Raw genomic sequence first — 18419 nt, forward strand, 5'->3', positions numbered from 1 at the left:
CACTGCACTGGGATAGAGATGAAAAAGAGTAAGACACAATACTGGGTATACTCTCCTGTACTGCAGGTGGGGAGTATAAGTTAGACAGTACTTTTTTTTTTTTTTTTTGAGACAAAGTCTCATTCAGCCACCTAGGCTGGAGTGCAGTGGCATGATCTTGGCTCACTGCAACCTCCATCCCCCAGGTTCAAGCGATTCTCCTGCCTCAGCCTCCCGAGTAGCTGGGACTATAGGCGCACACCACTATGCCCAGCTAATTTTTGTATTTTTTAAATAGAGACCGATTTCACCATGTTGGCCAGGATGGTCTCAATCTCTTGACCTCGTGATCCACCCACCTTGGCCTCCCAAAGTGCTGGGATTACAGGCGTGAGCCACCCCGCCCAGCCCTGGACAGTACTTTTGGAGGGCAATTTGGCCATTAGTAAATTGTATGCACCATACAACAAGAATTCTACTTCTTGGGATTTGATTTATCTTTAAAAATATCACAGAAAAGGCTGGGCACGGTGGCTCACACCTGTAACCCCAGCACTTTGGGAGGCTGAGGCGGGCGGATGACAAGGTCAGGAGATCGAGACCATCTTCGCTAACATGGTGAAACCCTGTCTCTACTAAAAAAAAAAAAAAATACAAAAAATTAGGTGTGGTGATAGGTGCCTGTAGTCCCAGCTACTAGGGAGGCTGAGGCAGGAGAATAGCATCAGCCCGGGAGGCAGAGCTTGCAGTGAGCCGAGATCATGCCACTGCACTCCAGCCTGGGCAACATAGCGAGACTCCATCTCAAAAAAAAAAAAAAAAAAATATATATATATATATATAAAACAAAAATGGCTGGGCACGGTGGCTCACACCTGTAATCCCAGCATTTTGGGAGGCTGAGGTGGGTGGATCACCTGAGGTTAGGAGTTCAAGACTAGCCTGGCTAACATGGTGAAACCCCGTCTCTACTGAAAATACAAAAAAAATTAGCCGGGCATGGTGGCGTGTGCCTGTAGTCCCAGATAGTCGGAAAGCTGAGGCAGAAGAATTGCTTGAAATTGGGAGGTGGAGGTTGTAGTGAGCCGAGATGGTCCACTGCACTCCAGCCTGGGGAACAGAGCGAGACTCTGTCTAAAAAAACAAAAAAAAAATTAATTAATTAATTAATTTAATAAGTAGTAGGAACACTAAATCTTTCTTTTTTTAAAACTTGTGTTCTTCTTTGTGAATTATTGGTGTGTATTTTGTGCCCATTTTTAGGATCTTGGTGCTTTACTGACATATACATTATGCATATCTTATAAATTTTAATATTTTATACCAAAAATTAATTCTAAGTATGTTTCCAATTTAATATTCTTCTTTTAGTGTTGTATAGTCAAAATTTGGAAGAAAAAATTTAAATTATACCTGTCCATCTTTTCCTTTGTATTCCTCATTATTATATTTCAATAGTTAGAAAAGTCTCTTTTTCAGTGAAATGTTGGTAACTGTTGAGGTGGGTGATGAATAGTTACATGGCGGTTCATTTTGCTATTCTCTCACTTGGGTGTATATTGGAAAATGTTCATAAGAAAAGCTTTTTTTTAATGCTAGTCAAGGGAAACAGTAGAAGTAGAGAAGGAACAAAGAAATCTCTGTAACTGGCTGTGATCAGTAATAAAAACTTTTTTTAAAAAGTATCTCTTCCTTATCGCTAGAAAAATCATCTTACTTTATTTCTACCAGTTTTTCTCTCACCCCTTTCATTTTACAGTTGAGGAAAGGCACCCATAAGGTTAAAAAGTAACTAGCTGACTATGTGACTCATCTTCCCCTGCTACTAAACTTAGCCACCACCCTTTTTTTTTTAGGCACAGCAAAAACACCCCAAGGCAGGGCTATTTGGAAAGGGTTAGGATTCAATTAAAGAAAGCTGGGCTGGTAGCTTCCAAGTGAGTGGTGTTTTATTCCTACAAACTTACACCAACCCTAACCCACAAGGTAAGGCCAGGGATGTGCTGATAAACCTAATAGCCAGCTCTCCAAGGAAAGGACACCCTGATGTGTAGCCACTTTTTTGGTGTAAATCTTTGCACCCTGATCAATTTCAAGTTACTAATGTGATGTCACTCAACTTGGAGTTGGGAGTAGATGGTCAGTAGCACCCCATTACACATTAATACTAGTTTCACCACACAGATAAAATAGATATAAATACCCTCGAGAGCATAGATAATGGCAAAAGGTAGCAAAAGAATTAGGAAATGATGAATTGTTTTAAATACAAATTACTTATAAATATTCATATTTCAATATAACTTATTTACTCATTAGTTCATATAATTTAATTTTAAATCACGGCTGGCTATTTTTAACAATCAGCTTGCAAAACCTCTAAAAATTTAACAATTAGCTCTCAGGGGCTGATACAAGGACAATTGAGCACATTACTGGCAGACAGAAGAATAACAAAAGCAAGATTTATTTTTTCAATCATGGTAACATAATATAGCAAAATTTACCATTTTAACGATTAAAAAAATTTTTTTGAGATAGGGTCTCACCATGTTGCCCAGGCTGGAATGCAGTGGTGTGATCTCAGCTCACTGCAGCCTTGACCTCCCTGGCTCAAGCTATCCTCCTATTTCAGCCTCCAAAGTAGCTGGGACTACAGGTGCAGGCCACCATGCCTGGCTAATTTTTGTAGGGACAGGGTTTCACCATGTTGTCCAGGCTAGTCTTCAACTCCTGACCTCAAGTGATCTGCCAGCCTCGGCCTCCCAAAGTGCTGGGATTACAGGCGTGAGCCACTGTGCCTGGCCTATTTTAACCATTTTAAAGTGTACAATTCAGTGGACTTAAGAACATTTACAATGTCTTGCAACAATCACCACCATCTATTCCTAGATCTCTTCCATCATTCCAAACAGAAACTCCGAACACGTGAAACAGTAACTCCCCATTTCCCCCTTACCTTAGCCCTTGGTAACCTCTATTCCACTGTCTCTATGAGTTTGACTATTCTAGGTATTTTATATAAGTGGAATCATGTAACATTTATCCTTCTGTGTCTGGATTATTTCACTTAGCATGTTTTCAAGGTTTGTCCATGTTGTACCATCTATTAGAATTTAATTCCTTTTACAGTGAAACCAAAATTTCCAGACCAACATTTAGAGCCACCTTCAGTATACAGACAATGAACCAGGCCTGGAGGGAAGATACATAGACCTCACTCTACCTTCTCACTTCCAAAGAACAATCCCAGCCTAGAGTCACCAAAATACAGAAGGCTAGGTGAATCCCTCTGTGCAAAATGCAGCCAGAGGGGAAGGCCCCAGGACAGCCTTAGGAGGGAGCATAAAAGAACCTGGAAAGGATAGGATGTGTGTGGTACACATGATAAAATCCTATTATATCATCTTTTTCAATAAACCCAGATCAGTATCATTTGTTCTAAAAGTGTGGCTTCCAGACCAACAGCATCACCATCACCTGGGACCTTGTTCAAAGTGCAATTCTTAGGTCCAACCCTAGATCTACAGAATCCTAAACTCTCGGGATGGGATCTAGCAGTTTGGATTTTAAGAAGCCTCCAGGCCATGCATGGTAGCTTGTGCCTGTAATCTCAGCTACTGGGAGGCTGAGGTGGGAGAATCCCTGAGCCCAGGAGTTTGAGGCCAGTCTGGGTAACATAAGAAGACCCCCATCTCTAAAAAATAAAAATAAATAAATAATCTTTGTAAAGTGCAAGAATCCCTCCAGGTGATTCTGATACATGCTGAGGTTTGAGAACCCTGGTTCTACGGTAATAATTCTAGACTCAAGCTATTGATGTCTGAAAGGGCCCCCAAACTACCCCATGGGCATTTCATAAGTATAGATCGCCAATCATGACCTTAACATCAAGTATGAGGAAATGGGAACAGGGATAAGTTATGTTAATGGGGGAAGTTATAACACTTTTAAAATACTTGCATAAACATGACTTAGGAAATATTGTGCTTGCCAAAGATTATTTAAACAGCAGAGTTCTCAAAACCATCCACTGCAAACATGCATTACTCCTGGTAGGCCAGATCTGATATTCCATGATATTTGTGAAACTTCAAATTAAATTCTCTTCCCACAGATGGGTGCTGGCATAGGCTGTCATGAAGATCATTCAGGCTTAGAATCCAGAACAAGAACCAAGTTCCAGTCCCTGTTCTGCCCTCCAGATTTAACCCCACCTATGAGAGCTGGTTTATTTTGGCATAAAATTGGGATAGTAGCAGTTACTGCAATGCACGGACTTTTTTGCAAGAATCAGCAATAATGTCAACCTCCATTACACTTTCCGTCTTCCTTAGGAGAACCTTCTTTCTATTTGGAGATTGGGTTTGGTAAACCAGGAAGGTGGGGCTAGCCCCAGGAGGAAATAATAAGTGGTCCAAGGCAACCCCATTTGAACAGCCATGAATGGGTTAGGAGTGGCCATGTGACCCACTTTTGACCAAAAAGAAATAAGGACAAACCTGCTAAGATGCTTTGAAGTTCCTCCAGGCTAAAAAGACAGAGTCAGCCAGCCAAATTCCCCCTTTCTCTTGGCCCTGGATGTTGTCAGGTCTGGAGCTACGGCTTCAAAAGGATTCTACTTAATATCGATTGTACAGCATCTGTCTAGCTTGTTATCTGAGGAAAGTTCTCAAATTCAAAGGTACACAAAAGTCACGTGGGGAGCAGTTAAAATATTGATTTTCGGTGAGGACCCTTGACTCTGGAGATCTTGGGTGGGCCCCAGAGACTTCATTTAATCAAGTTTAAATAAGCAACCCTGGCATTCTCCTCATAAGAATTAGCCCAGGCCCTGATTCTTACGCAAGTGGTTTTCAGACCCCAGTTCCAAAACTGCCACTCGCTATGTGTGCAGGCACTCATAGTCCTTACTTAAAATTTATTTTGCCCCTATCATGTACTAGGCGTGGCAGGAGAAAGATGGAGGAGACATGATCTTGCTCTCAAGGAGCACATAATCTAAGAGAAACAGAACAGGTATATAACTAGTTTAAAGACAAAGCGGCATGTGAGAACTATTACAGGGTAGAGGAAGATGGACAATGCAGGGTTGAGGAAGATGGACAATGTCCCCCTAAGAAATTAAAAGAGCTCTCATGTGACTTAGGCTTTGAATAATAATGGGATTTCAATAGGGAAATAATTTTCCAGGCAGAGAAAACAGTAAAAACAAAGCTCCTGCTATGATTATGAACATTAAGACTTATTTGGAAAAGACTAGTTAGTTTGGAGTTGAGTGGGAGTTTAAGGACACCATGAAGGGAGAAAGAGCTACAAAAGTAATTTTCAAAACTGGATCGTTTTTGTGGCAGGCCAGGCCTAGAGGGTGGACTCAATTTTCTAGGCCATGGGAAATTGTCCATTCATACTGCACACTTCTAGCAAGGGCTGAGTATGTGCTCACAGCAGCACTGTGCTAGCCAGACAGGTCTGCATGGTCCCTGCCCTCAGTGGAGCTCAAAGCTGAAGAGAGGAGGCAGGTATGTGATCAAACATAATAAGGTATGAACATTTCCACTCCCACGCTGGGGAAATCACAGAAAGAGTCAGGAGTGTGTAGGAGAGGCCCCTGACCCAGATTATGTCAATCAGGGAAGGAGACCATGTCGAAGATGAACATTGGAGGTCTGGACAGGGTAAGCAGGGAAGCAAGGAGTCATGTTTCTCCAAGGCTAAATCTCTGCCTTGATTTCCTTCCTGGTACCCAGCACTTTCATTTTATCCGAAAACATTTATTACATAACTTTGCCAGGCACTGGAACAGATACAAAGGGAAGTAGGGATTTATATTCCAGGCCAGCAGTTCCTTACATGGGATCCTTGGACCCTCGAGGACCTGTCCCTCAATACTCATCTGCCCTGTCTCCCATACATCTACAGAATGGACTTAGTTTCTAAGGGACCTCCATCTCCACCTCTGGGACTTGCCTGCTGTAACAGACATGCCATTCCTTCAGTGTGCTTTGGCTTAGCTTTCTCATCTCCACTACTGTGCATAAGCCCTTCTTCTCTAGCCTTGGCTCAATATAAACCTTCCTCCTCCAGGAAGCCTTCTGTGACCACTAGTGATAGAGTTAGGTGCACCTCTTCTGTTACTCCATGGCAGTCTGCACATATATATCAAATTATTATACTGATCATACAGTCCTATGATTTTTGAATTATTGATTTACTTATCTCCCTGAGTCAGTGTGTTTCATTCTTGAATCTCTAGTGCCTGTCACATTATATATATAATAAATAAATGCACCTTTGCCCATTCGGCAGAGGCCACTGACCTCCTGCCTAGCTCTTGAAGACCTTACCCCAAGGTTCTGAGCTGCCTCCCCTGCCTTTAGATGCTGCCCTAAGTCTTGCTCCCACAAGGATGGGCCACCAGAGTCATGATGCAGCACATCGTCCTGGTTCAGCCTCCGCTCTCCACTCCTCACCTGGACCTCCTGGATACTCAGAATGACCTAAATCAATATCAAGTTCATCTTGGCCAAGTGGTTTGGACTTAGGCTCTCCTTCCCCTCTGAAAGAATTCAGCCCCATAGCTTAATCTCCCAGCCCTGTCTTTTTCAGCTGATTTCCTCACTTTGTGTTTTTGTTTTTTTTTTTTTTTTTTGAGACAAGGTCTCACTGTCATCCAGGTTGGAGTTCAGTGGCATGGTCTTGGCTCACTGCAACCTCTGCCTCCAAGGCCCAAGCGATTCTCCCACCTCAGCCTCTGCAATAGCTGGGACTACAGGAATGTACCACCATGCCTGGCCAATTGTTTTATATTTTTGGTAGAGAAAGGGTTTCACCCAGGCTGGTCTCGAACCCCTGAGCTCAGGCGATCTACCTGTCTTAGCCTGGGATTACAAGCATGAACCACTGCGCCTGGCCTGATTCCCCCACTTTTAACCCATTATACACAGTGGTAAAGCATAGGATATAGAGTCATACTGACAAGTTCAAATCCTGGCTGTGCTGGATTTGAACTGTGCTCATCAGTGTGCAACTTTGAGCAAATTATTCAACCCCTTTGTGCCTCAGTTTCCTCATCTTACATTGGCAATGAAAATACTAGTACCCACCTAATATGGGTGAAAATTTAATAAAATATCATACCAGATGTCTGGCACAGGGTCAGGATCACAGAAGACACTTGGTGAACATTAGCTATCGACATCTCCAGCAGAGAGGCAGGTCCCTCACAGACTAAGACACAGTCTGGCTGAAGACACGGGTCCAGGTTCCAAAGCCAAGGTCAGGCCCCTCAGTGCCTAAGGCCATTGATATCACTGGGAGACATTTCTCTGACAAAGGCCCCTGCCCTAGCAGGTCTACCTAGTCTACAGGCCCTGATTTATCCCATCTACCTCCTCTCTCTGCTTCTGCAGCTAAAGACACACTGGAACCAATCAGACCATTTAAAAACAGAGCTAGGTCAGGCGCCATGGCTCATGCTTGTCATCCCAGCACTTTGGGAGGCTAAAGCAGGCAGATGGCTTGACTCCAGGAGTTTGAAACCAGCCTGGGAAACGTGGTAAAACTTTGTCTCTACAAAAAATTAGCTGGGTGTGGCAGCGCATGCCTATAGTTCCAGCCACCTGGGAGGCTAAGGTGGAAGGGTCACGCACCCAGGAGTTTGAGGCTGCAGTGTGCCATGGTTGTGCCACTGCACTCCAGCCAGGGTGACAGAGTGAGACCCTGTCTTAGAAAAACAAAAACAAAACAAAATCAAAAGCAGAGCTTTCTTCACCATCCAACTAGAGGCACTTTACATTCTTTTTGGAACCAGCTGTCCAAGTGAAACACACGGCAAGAATGAGCGGTGGCTGCTTCACCTCATTGGAAACTGAAGGATACTGGCATGTTAGTTCTTTGTACACATATAAGGAAGTATATGATCAAATGTTAATTTTAAGGTTGGAAAATCTGATAATTATACATTCTTCATTTCTATTTAATTGTCCTTCACAAACACTGTTCAATGGGCAGGTGATCTCTGTAGCGCTCTATTTTTTTAAAATTAATAGGTAATACATAAACATAACAAATTCAAATAGTACAAATAAGTACATAACAACAAGTCTGTAAGACTTTCCTTCCCCCTCCTCAGGCAACCACTCTTATAATTTTCCTGTGTATCCTCCTAGAAGTATTTAATGCACTAATAAGCATATGAGAATATAGACAGCCTCCATCTTTTTTTTTTTTTTGAGATGGAGTCTCACTCTGTCACCCAGACTGGAGTGTAGTGGCATGATCTCAGCTCACTGCAACCTCCGTCCTGTGTTCAAGCAATTCTTCTGTCTCAGCCTCCCTAGAAGCTGGGATTACATGCGTGCACTACCACACCCAGCTGTTTTTTTTTTTATTTTTAGTAGAGACAGTGTTTTACCATGTTGGCTAGGCTGGTCTCAAACTTCTGACCTCAAGTGATTTGCCTGCCTCAACCTCCCAAAGTGCTGGGATTACAGGCGTGAGAGCCTCCATCATTTTTATACACCAAAATGGTAGCATACCACACAAAGCTGTACTTTACTTTTTAAAAAATATCTTCACTATCATTCTATATCAGTTCCTATCAACCTGCACCATTTTTTAACAGCTGCATAGTATTACACTGCATAGATGTTCCATAATTTAACCAGATTTTTACTGATACTTAGGTTTTTTCCACTATTTTGCTACTACAAACAAGGCTGCAATGTGTATGTCTGCTGGGGCTCAGAAACTGATATCTCAAAATATGGTGCTTTGACATGCTGAACCAGACATCCCCCCTCTTACCTCCTGTCTCTCAATCCTCTGTCTCTCCCAAGGTTGTTCTCTGAAGTTCCCTTATCTGCCTAAAGTCTGGACCTGCCAAAAAAGGAAACAATTACCCCTAGTCCCTTCCCTGAGTTTTCATTAACTGAATTCCTATTGTAGTAGGAAAGACAAAAGTCTGTCAACACACCTGGACGGACTTTTGTCATAAACCATTGTCTGTTCTGTGGGCCCAAGAGGCTCTGTCTCAGGCCATTGTATGTTCTTCGAGCCAATTGAATTCCCTCAAACATCAGTTGCTACCTCCCTAAAACATCCACACTTCCCCAACTCCCTTTCCTCTAAAAAGTAGGGTGTAGGCCAGGCACAGTGGTGCATGCATGTAATCCCAGTACTTGGGGAGGCTGAGGCAGGTGGATCACTTGAGCCCAGGAGTTGGAAACCAGCCTGGGCAACATGGCAAAAACTTCGTCTCTACAAAAAATACAGAAAATTAGCCAGGTGCACTACACTCCAGCCTTGTGCAACAGAGTGAGACCCTGTATTAAAAAAAAAAAAAAAAAGTAGTAGGGTATACAAGCATCTGCACACCACTGGAATATTAAGTAAAATCACTTTGTGATTTTCCTTCATGTATAATATGGGGGAAAATGAATATTCCCCCATAAAATATGTATTAATATAAAATTAATGTGAAATTAATATAATGTAAAATTAATAATGTAAATTAACATAATTTATGTAATATACTGTAAAATTAATATAATTTATTAAAATTAGTTATAATTTTATAATTAATATATTAATATAATGTAAAATTAATGAAAAATAATGTAAAATTAATATTTCCCCATAATATATGTATTTTCCCCCATGTATGCCTTGTCTTTCATTTTTTTTTTCTTTCTTTTTTTGAGACGGAATCTCGCTCTGTCGCCCAGGTTGGAGTGCAGTGGCATGATCTCGGCTCACTGCAAGCTCTGCCTCCCAGGTTCACGCCATTCTCCTGCCTCAGCCTCCCAAGTAGCTGGGACTACAGGCACCCGCCACCACGCCCGGCTAATTTTTTTTGTATTTTTTTAGTAGAGACGGGGCTTCACCATGTTAGCCAGGATGGTCTCGATCTCCTGACCTCGTGATCCACCCGCCTCAGCCTCCCAAAGTGCTGTGATTACAGGCGTGAACCACCGCGCCTGGCTTGCCTTTTCTCTAATTACCTCCTTTTGTGAGTTGATTTTTCAGCAAACCTTCAGAGGGCAAAGGGGATCCTTTCTCTTGTCCCCCACAGTAATTTTATACAATATTTTTAAATAATTTCGGGCCAGTGGCTCATGCCTGTAATCCCAGCACTTTGGGAGACCGAGGCAGGAGGATCACCCAGGAGCTTGAGACCAGCCTGGGCAACATAGCAAGACCCTATCTGTACAACATTTTTAAATAATAATAATAATAATAAGCTGGGCATGCCTGTAGTCCCAGCTACTCTAGAGGCTGAAGTGGAAGGATTGCTTAAACCCAGGAGTTTGTGAGTACAGTGAGCTATGATTACACCAGTGCACTCCAGGCTGGACTACAGAGCAAGACCCCCTTTCTGAAAATTAAAAAAATAACAATTTTGTGTATGTTTTGACTGCAACTCATTACACATTACTCAACTTGTATCCATGACTGAGTTTAGAAGTGTGTCTATAAACTCCTTGAGATTGTACGAAAAATGTTAAGTGTATATTTATTTTTATCAAGAAAGGATCCATGGCTTCAGTTAGATTGTTATAAGGGTCTGTGACTCTAAGAAGGGTGAGAACCACTGAGTCAACAGGTGCTTGCACAGCATCAAAAAGTAGCATAGCAGAAGCTAAAGTTGGGTAAGACTCAGAAAATGTTTTCCTAAGTCCCCTGTAGAGGAGGAGTAAGAGAGAAGATGCTGGGGGCTGGTCATGGCAAGGGCTTATAGCTCTAAAGGACCTACTCCAGGGAAGATGGTTCAATTGCATATAAATCAGGAGAACTTGTTCCCAGTAATCACAGGGCCTCTTTATATTAGATTCTGTTAATGATTTAATATGCTACCTCTCTGGGGTGGGGCGGGGGCAGGTGAGTGTCTAAACCCAGAGGAATGAATCCACAGTGACTGGGCCTGGAGGTCTCTTGATGACTTGACAAAATGAGGTAGAGGTGGACACGGGGGGCTTCCTGCTCTGTTACATGTCAGGCTGCTTGTTCTGTGTGTTTCTTCTAGGCCTCAAGGGTTAGTTATTTCGTGGGGAGGAGGAGGAAAATGGAAGGATTTTTTTGTTTTTGTTTTTTGAGACAGAGTCTTGCTGTCACTCAGGCTGGAGTGTAGTAGTGCAATCTTGGCTCACTGCAACCTTTGCCTCCTGGGCTCCAGTGATCCTCCCACTTCAGCCTCCCATATAGCTGGGACTACAGGAGCGCACCACCACACCTGGCTAATTTTTATAGTTTTTTTTCATTTGTTTGTTTGTTTTTGGTAGAGACAGAATTCACCATGTTGACCAGTCTGTAGAAGGTCTTTTCCATAGTAATTTACAGTCTGACACTTAGCTGCAATATAATATTCACTCTGTTTTTTCACGTCAAGCAGTGTGGACCAAGAAGCATTATGGCAATTTACTGACATCAAACAACTTGAATATTTAAAAAGAATTCTTCAAAGGTGGTGGTTCAGGTCCCCATCGCAAAAGCTCTCAGTCCAGTTCAAACAAAACCAAACACTAATAAATTACTCCCAATAAAACCAACAAGCCTTAGATAGAAATCCTAAATTCCTCAGGGAATTAATGTGGTAATCCATTCAGTTTCAATTAAGTTAAACAACAAACAAACAAAAAAGCCTTTAGTTGGAGCTCCACGTTGTTCTAGAGGTGTTAGCACTGTAAGACTATGTGGTGAGTTTGCAGAGAAAAAAAAAACCACCTGTTAATCAAATCACAAGGGAGATGTGATTGGTATAATAAAGAACTATCCTTGGCCAGGCGCAGTGGCTCACGTCTGTAATCCCAGCACTTTGGGAGGCCGAGGCGGGCAGATCATGAGGTCAGGGGTTTGAGACCACCCTGGCAAACATGGTGAAACCCCGTCTCCACTAAAAATACAAAAATTAGCCTGGCATGGTGGCATGTGCCTGTAATCCCAGCTACTTCGGAGGCTGAGGCAGGAGAATCACTTGAACCTGGGAGGCAGAGGTTGCAGTGAGCCAAGATCGCACGACTGCACTCCAGCCTGGGTGACAGAGCAAGATTCTGCTTCAAAAACAAACAAACAAACAAAAGAACTATCCTTGAGAAGGAAGGTTTTAGCATTTATCACATTACCTAGAGTTTATACATAATGACCAAAACCTAAGTTTCCTTGGGAAGGTGGTATGTTTTTATTAATGCTTTATTCAATTTATGAAGTATGCACATATTCATATAAGTGTTTCTAAAGCATAGTTTCTCAGCCGGGCGTGGTGGCTCACACCTGTAATCCCAGAACTTTGGGAGGCTGATGCAAGCGGATCATCTGAGGTCCTGGCCAACATGGTGAAACCCCACCTCTACTAAAAATACAAAAATTAGCTGGGTGTGGTGGCATGTGCCTGTAGACCCAGCTACTCAGGAGGGTGAGGCAGGAGAATCGCTTGAACCTGGGAGGCAAAGGTTGCAGTGAGCTGAGATGGCACCATTGCACTCCAGCCTGGGTGACAGAGAGAGACTCTGTCTCAAAAAATAAAAAAATAAAGCATAGTTTCTCAAAGTGAGGCCCGAATCACAATCATCCAGGGAGCTGCTTAAATAAGCAGGATCTGCATATTGTACAAGCTTCCTGGGTGATTCTGATGCACCCTGAAGTTTGGGAACTATAGCTTTAGAAGTTAACTGAGCTTTACCTGCTAACCCTTCCCAGCTCCATCAGAAAAGGGCTGTGAACCTCTGCCTAAACACTTGTAGTGAGAGAGCTCTCGCCAACATCAAGGCCACCCAGCCTATGGGTTTTAAAAGCCACTTCCTCAAATTCAACCAGAGCCCACCACCCAGCTCTGCCAAACACCTCCAAGAGCGAGTTTATTCCCTTGTCCACATGTCAAACACCTCTGGCATTTAGGGCTGCTGGCTAGCATGCACCCTTCACATTCACTGCAAACTTCTTTCTTTTTTTTTCTTTTTATTTAGAGACAGGATCTCACTCTGTCACCTAGGCTGGAGTGCAGTGGCACAATCATAGCTCACTGCAGTCTCAAACTCCTGGGCTCAAGGGATCCTCCTGCCTCAGGCTCCCAAGTAGCTGGGACAACAGGGGTGCTCTCCCTTTCCAGTTGAAACAGTTCTAGTTCATTCAACCCCATTTCACATCAGCTTGACAAGAAGAAAATAAGAAAAAGAAAAACACTTGTTCAAGATTTAGTTAACAACCTACGAAGCCACAAATCCAAATTACTATGAACCAAGCACTGATGGAGTTATGGTAGGGCGGAGAGGATAAGAGAACAGGCTTTTGTATCCTGGCAGCTGGATTTAAGCTTTAGTTCACAAATGGTCTGAACTTGACCAAGGATGATATGGAACCTTGGGATCCTCAGCTGTATACCAATGTTAATAACTCCATTGCATGTTGAAGTGAAGATTAGATAAGACAGCCTAGGATGAGTGTTACTTAAAGTTGCTCCAGGGAGGACACTGCAGTGTCTATCAAACTGCCTCCATAAGTAGCCCTAATTGCAGTGAAAACAAACCCTCAAGGGCTAGGTTTGGACCAAATTGCAGCCCAAATCCCAAGCAAAATGTTTTCGAGGTTTCTTGTTTTAGATTTAAAAGGTATACAATGTTTGGATTCTACTTCAAAATATATCTGTGATTGTTTTAGTATAAAAAGTGTTTTTTAATCTCAAATATTTGTGTAAAAATGACACTCAAAGAAAATCTCCTCCTCTTGTTTTTGTTTGTTTGTTTTTCAGACAGGGTCTCACTCTATCACCCAGGCTGGAGTGCAGTGGTGTGATCATAACTCACTGCAGCCTTGAACTCCTGGGCTTAAGCGAAACTCCCTCCCAGCCTCCCAAGTAGCTGGGACTACAGGTGGGCGTCACCACGCCCAGCTAATTTTTAAACTTTTTGTAGAGATGGGGTCTTGCTATGTTCCCCAGGCTTCCTCGCCCCTTGTTTATTCTGGAACTTCAGGTACTCCCTGGCACACTGCCCACAATCCCCAGTGCCTGCCACTCATCTTGATCTCCCTTGGAGAAAAGCAGGCTTAGTCTACAAGCAGATAATAAATGAACTCAGGAAAACAAATGAGTGGCTAGATATAAACAAAGAAACATGCCACTGGACATGAGCCTGGGGATGACCAGGAGGCTCACCCTTTAAACACCAAGGCCTGGAGTGGTACATGGCTTGACTGTGCAGGTTACTCTCTAAATTGCTTGCAGAGAAACATTATCCCTAACCAAATGCAAGAACATCTAGGAGGGAAATTCACAGAAACCCTTGATCCAGTAGTTGTGTGTCTGTGCCTGTCTATGTGTGGGTGGCAGCAGGGGTGTACTTGTGTCTATATCCTCAATCAACAGAAATCTGACATGAGCTGAATGAGGATGGCCTTGGCCTGATAGGGCTCTGGGGAGTCAGCAGCTCTTGGGTCACGGGGTTATCCATTTTTCTTATTCCTGTCCACTTCCTCTCCTACTTGCTCTTCCACCTGTGTCTGAGAATTCCCTGGCAACTAAAAAGCCAGGGTTTGGCCGCTGGGCATGGTGGCTCATGCCTGTAATCCCAGCACTTTGGGAGGCTAAGGCAGGTGGATCACCTGTCAGGCGTTCAAGACCAGCCTGACCAACATGTTAAAACCCCATCTCTACTAAAAATACAAAAATTAGCCAGGCGTGGTGGCACACACTTGTAGTCCCAGCTACTCGGGAGGCTGAGGCAGGAGAATCTCTTGAACCCAGAAGGTGGAGGTTGCAGTGAGCAGAGATCATACCACTGCACTCCAGCCTGGGCAACAGAGCAAAACTCCATCTCAAAAAAAAAAAAAAAAAAAAAAATCTAGGGTTTGGTTATCAATAGAGTTACCAGTTACCTCCTGAGTAGCTGGGACTATAGGCACGTGGTGGCATGCGCCTGTAATCTCAGCTACTCAGGAGGTTGAGGTGGGTGAAACACCTGAGCCTAGGAGGCAGAGTGAGCTGTATCCAGCCACTGCACTCCAGCCTGGGCTACAGGAGTGAGACCTCGTCTCAAAACAAAACAAAACAAAAAGTTAAAGGGCAAACAGTAGGGAATGGAAGGGGATGGTGGGGTGTCATGGACTGGTGGGCAGGAGAATGGTTAACTTGGAGAGGGACACCTTATCTATCCTTCCCACTGTCAGCAGGAGAGAGCAGATGCCCAGTTCCATGTAAAGCACGAGTTATGCAGGACCCACTCTGCTCTATCAGCTCAGAAGACTTGCATTGCCCCGGGGGGCACTTCTGCCGGCAAATTGTTGAGAAGCATTCCTCCTTGGTCCCAAAGTCTCCAGCTGGTCAAAGTCATGACAAAATGGTGAGACTGCGCCACCAGCCAACTCAAGTCATGGACCCTATAATAATCAGACTCCGATGTGCCGGGCACTGTGCCGAGGGCATTAGACACACGAGAAGGTAAGAAAGTGGTAAGGATCTAGGAGAAAGGAGTAAGTTTCTTAAATGGAGTAAAGAATTAAAAAGTAAACTGTAAGAGGTGTTAGGCGGAGTTAGCTACAGGCAAGATTATCTCGGTCCTTTCTTTCTGATGCAAAGCCCAGCACATGGCCTGAATGAATAACTGCCGTGGTCTGTGACCCGCGTCCTGAGCTGTGTAAGCGGCCCTGGATGTCTTGGATGGTGCCAGTGGTTAAGCGCCACGCTCGCCTCCCTCTCGCCCACCCGGAGCGAGTCCAGGGCCCGCTGGCCCCCACCACCCTGTGGCCGCCCGGGCTTGCCCGCAAGCCGGTGGCGAGCACCCACTCTGGGGTGCAGCGCGGAGCCAGGCATCCCCGCGAGACGCTCCCGGGCCACGCTCCCCGTTCCCCGAGCCCAGGACCCCTGGCCCGGAGCCCCTTTACCCTTCGTACCGAGGCCGGGCTGCGCTCCTCCTCTGCGACTGCGGAGGTCACACCCTGCTCAGGGCCAGACAGCGGGTCTTATCGGGGACGGATCCGCCCCACTGTGGGGTGGAGACTGAGCCCGAGTTCCTGGTTGTTCCTCTGCCCACGAGACCGGAAAATCCCTCTCTAGACGAAGCGCACCTGGGGTCCCGGGCCGGGACGGCCGCACCAGGAGCTCTCGGAGGGGCAGGCCTCGACCCCTGGCTGGTCCGCCCTCCACACGTGCCGGCGCCCCAGGCCCGCCCGACCCCCCGGCCTCGCCCCCTGCCCGGATTGGACAGTGTCCCCAGTATCGCCAGCCCCGCTCCTGGCCGCGCAGGGTGGGAGCAGTTGGATTCTTGGAGTCCGGTTTCCCAGGCGCTCCACACACTCGGAGGGCCGAGCCCGGGTCACCTCTTCAGTTCCTCCCTGCGCCTGCCGCGCCCAGCTCCGCGCCAAGCCGGAGTCCCGCGGCGAATCCGCGCTTCCCCCCACCCTGGGAAACCGTTTCTCTCCCAACGGCAGGTCGTGCCGAGCCCGTGGCCGGAAAAGTAGAAAGTGAAATCTGAAGGGTACATTTCATTTCCCTCTTTCACATGAAAACACACATTCCCAAAAGTTTCTAGCACTTCCGTCTTCCCTGTGCGCCCAGCAGGCCGGGAAAGCTTTGGAGTAGGAGTTAGGAGCAGCCCCGGATCTTTGTACTCCTGTGAGTGACTGAGGTTTAGACACTGTCCGTAGCTCCCAGGTTCGGCTTGGCGCGGCGCTCATCCCTTGTAATAGTTTTGTGTTTTCATATCTGCTTCCCCTGCTGGACGCAGCCTCTTGAAGACACCAACTAGGGCTAGGTCGTCTTTGCACCCATGCCCAGCAGCAATTCCGCCACGTAGTGAATGCTTGCAGAATGAATCCGTTGAGTCTGTAGGCAAATTCAATTTTTTTAAAAAACAGAGAATAGCCCGTTTGGGGAGTGTTTTCTATCCGACACATCAAAATCTAAGTGGTTAATGGCACCCTTAAAGCTGGAGAGGTAACATTAAATTATTTCATTAAGATGTAATTTTAAAAGGTGGTTTAATATGGTTTAGAGCATGGGTTTTAGGATCAGACTGATCTGGATACTAAAACTGGTTCTGCCTCTTTTATCTGCATATGATAACTTAAAAAATTAAGGCTGGGCACAGTGGCTTACACCTGTAATCCCAGCACTTTGTGAGGCCAGGGCAAGTGGATCACTTTAGCCCAGGAGTTCGAGACAAGCCTGGCCAACGTGGTGAAATCCCATCTCAAAACAATATATATATATATATTTTTTTTATATTTAGTATATTTATTATATATCTATAATAAATATATATTTTATATTTATTATAGATATATATATATCGGGGTGTGGTGGCATGCGCCTGTAGTCCCAGCTATTCAGTAGGATGAGGTGGGAGAAACACCCAAGCCCGGGAGGTGGAGGCTGCAGTAAGCTGAGATTGCGCCACTGCACGCCAGCCTGGGCAACAGAGTGAGACATTGCCTCAAAAAAAAAAAAAAAAAAAGGAAGAAAGAAAATAAAAAGAAAAAGAGAAAAGAAAAGAAAAAATAAGTAAAATAATTAGCCGGGCGCATAGCCACGACTGTAGTCCCAGCTACTCGCCAGGCTGAAGCAGGAGGATCATTGTAAACCCAGGAGTTCAATGTTGCTGTGAGCTATGACTGCACCACTGCACTCCAGCCTGGGTGACAGAGTGAGACCTTGTCTGAAAACAAAAACAAAAACAAAACAAAACAAAAAATTAAAGGGCAAACAGTAGAAAAAAATGAAATACAGATAATTCATTTCTTAAGCAAGATTAGAGAGACACTGCATCCCTTACAAGCAACAATTAGGCCGGGTGAGGCGGCTCAGACTGTAATCCCAACACTTCGGGAGGCCCAGGTGGTTGCTTGAGGCTAGGAGTTTGGGAGATTATCCTGGGCTACATGGCGAAAACCTGTCCCTAAAAAAGAAAAAGAAAAAGAAAGAAAAAATTAGGCTACATGAAAAAAATAAAGGTTAGGAATGAAGTAGATGCTGTTGGCACCCCGCCTGAATAACCTTTACTAGGTGGGTGCATCCAGCCCCAGCTCACTGCCCCCTCATTGCCCCCTTCTGCTGACATCTGTGCTCAGACCAGACTGGGGAAGCCATGGCCAGAGGCTAACTTTTTTAACGTATAAAAGGCCAGGAATAAATCTGTGGTACCCTTCATATGCCAGAGCTCCCATGGGATCAGACTAAGGATAAACTTCATCAGAAACCGTATCTTTGCTCAGTTTCTCCGTCTGGCCTATCCTATTTCCCTCACTTACTCAGAGGCTTCCCTCGAGAATACCCTCACTACAGCACTTGCACAAGAATCCCAGGGGGTCAAGCTCTGTTTCTAGGAAACCTGATCTAAGAGTATTTTAAAAATTAATATAATTGTTGAAATTCCACTCCAAGGAGCCTTTAAATTAAAGATAGGGCTGGGTGCTGTGGCTCACACCTGTAACACCAGCATGTTGGAAGGCTG

At 44.6% G+C, this 18419-nt stretch overlaps 1 protein-coding gene across 4 annotated transcripts in view; it reads right to left on the bottom strand.

Moving 5' to 3' along the window:
• The window catches only part of ANXA4 (annexin A4), an 85428-nt gene extending 69178 nt beyond the window's left edge, over positions 1-16250 (bottom strand). The window contains exons 1-2 of one of the 4 annotated variants that reach the window (XM_054476754.2): positions 15862-16146; positions 8788-8859 (exon numbers count right to left, since the gene is read on the bottom strand). The gene's annotated coding sequence lies outside the window, so the exon portion shown is untranslated. Of the gene's footprint in view, positions 1-8787; positions 8860-15861 lie in introns of all 4 variants that reach the window. The other 3 variants (XM_054476749.2, XM_054476753.2, XM_054476750.2) reach the window with 3 other exon arrangements.
• Between the last annotated feature and the right edge of the window lie 2169 nt (positions 16251-18419).

Source organism: Pongo pygmaeus, chromosome 12 (genome assembly GCF_028885625.2).
Source record: "Pongo pygmaeus isolate AG05252 chromosome 12, NHGRI_mPonPyg2-v2.0_pri, whole genome shotgun sequence".
In the NCBI taxonomy this organism is placed as follows: domain Eukaryota; kingdom Metazoa; phylum Chordata; class Mammalia; order Primates; family Hominidae; genus Pongo; species Pongo pygmaeus.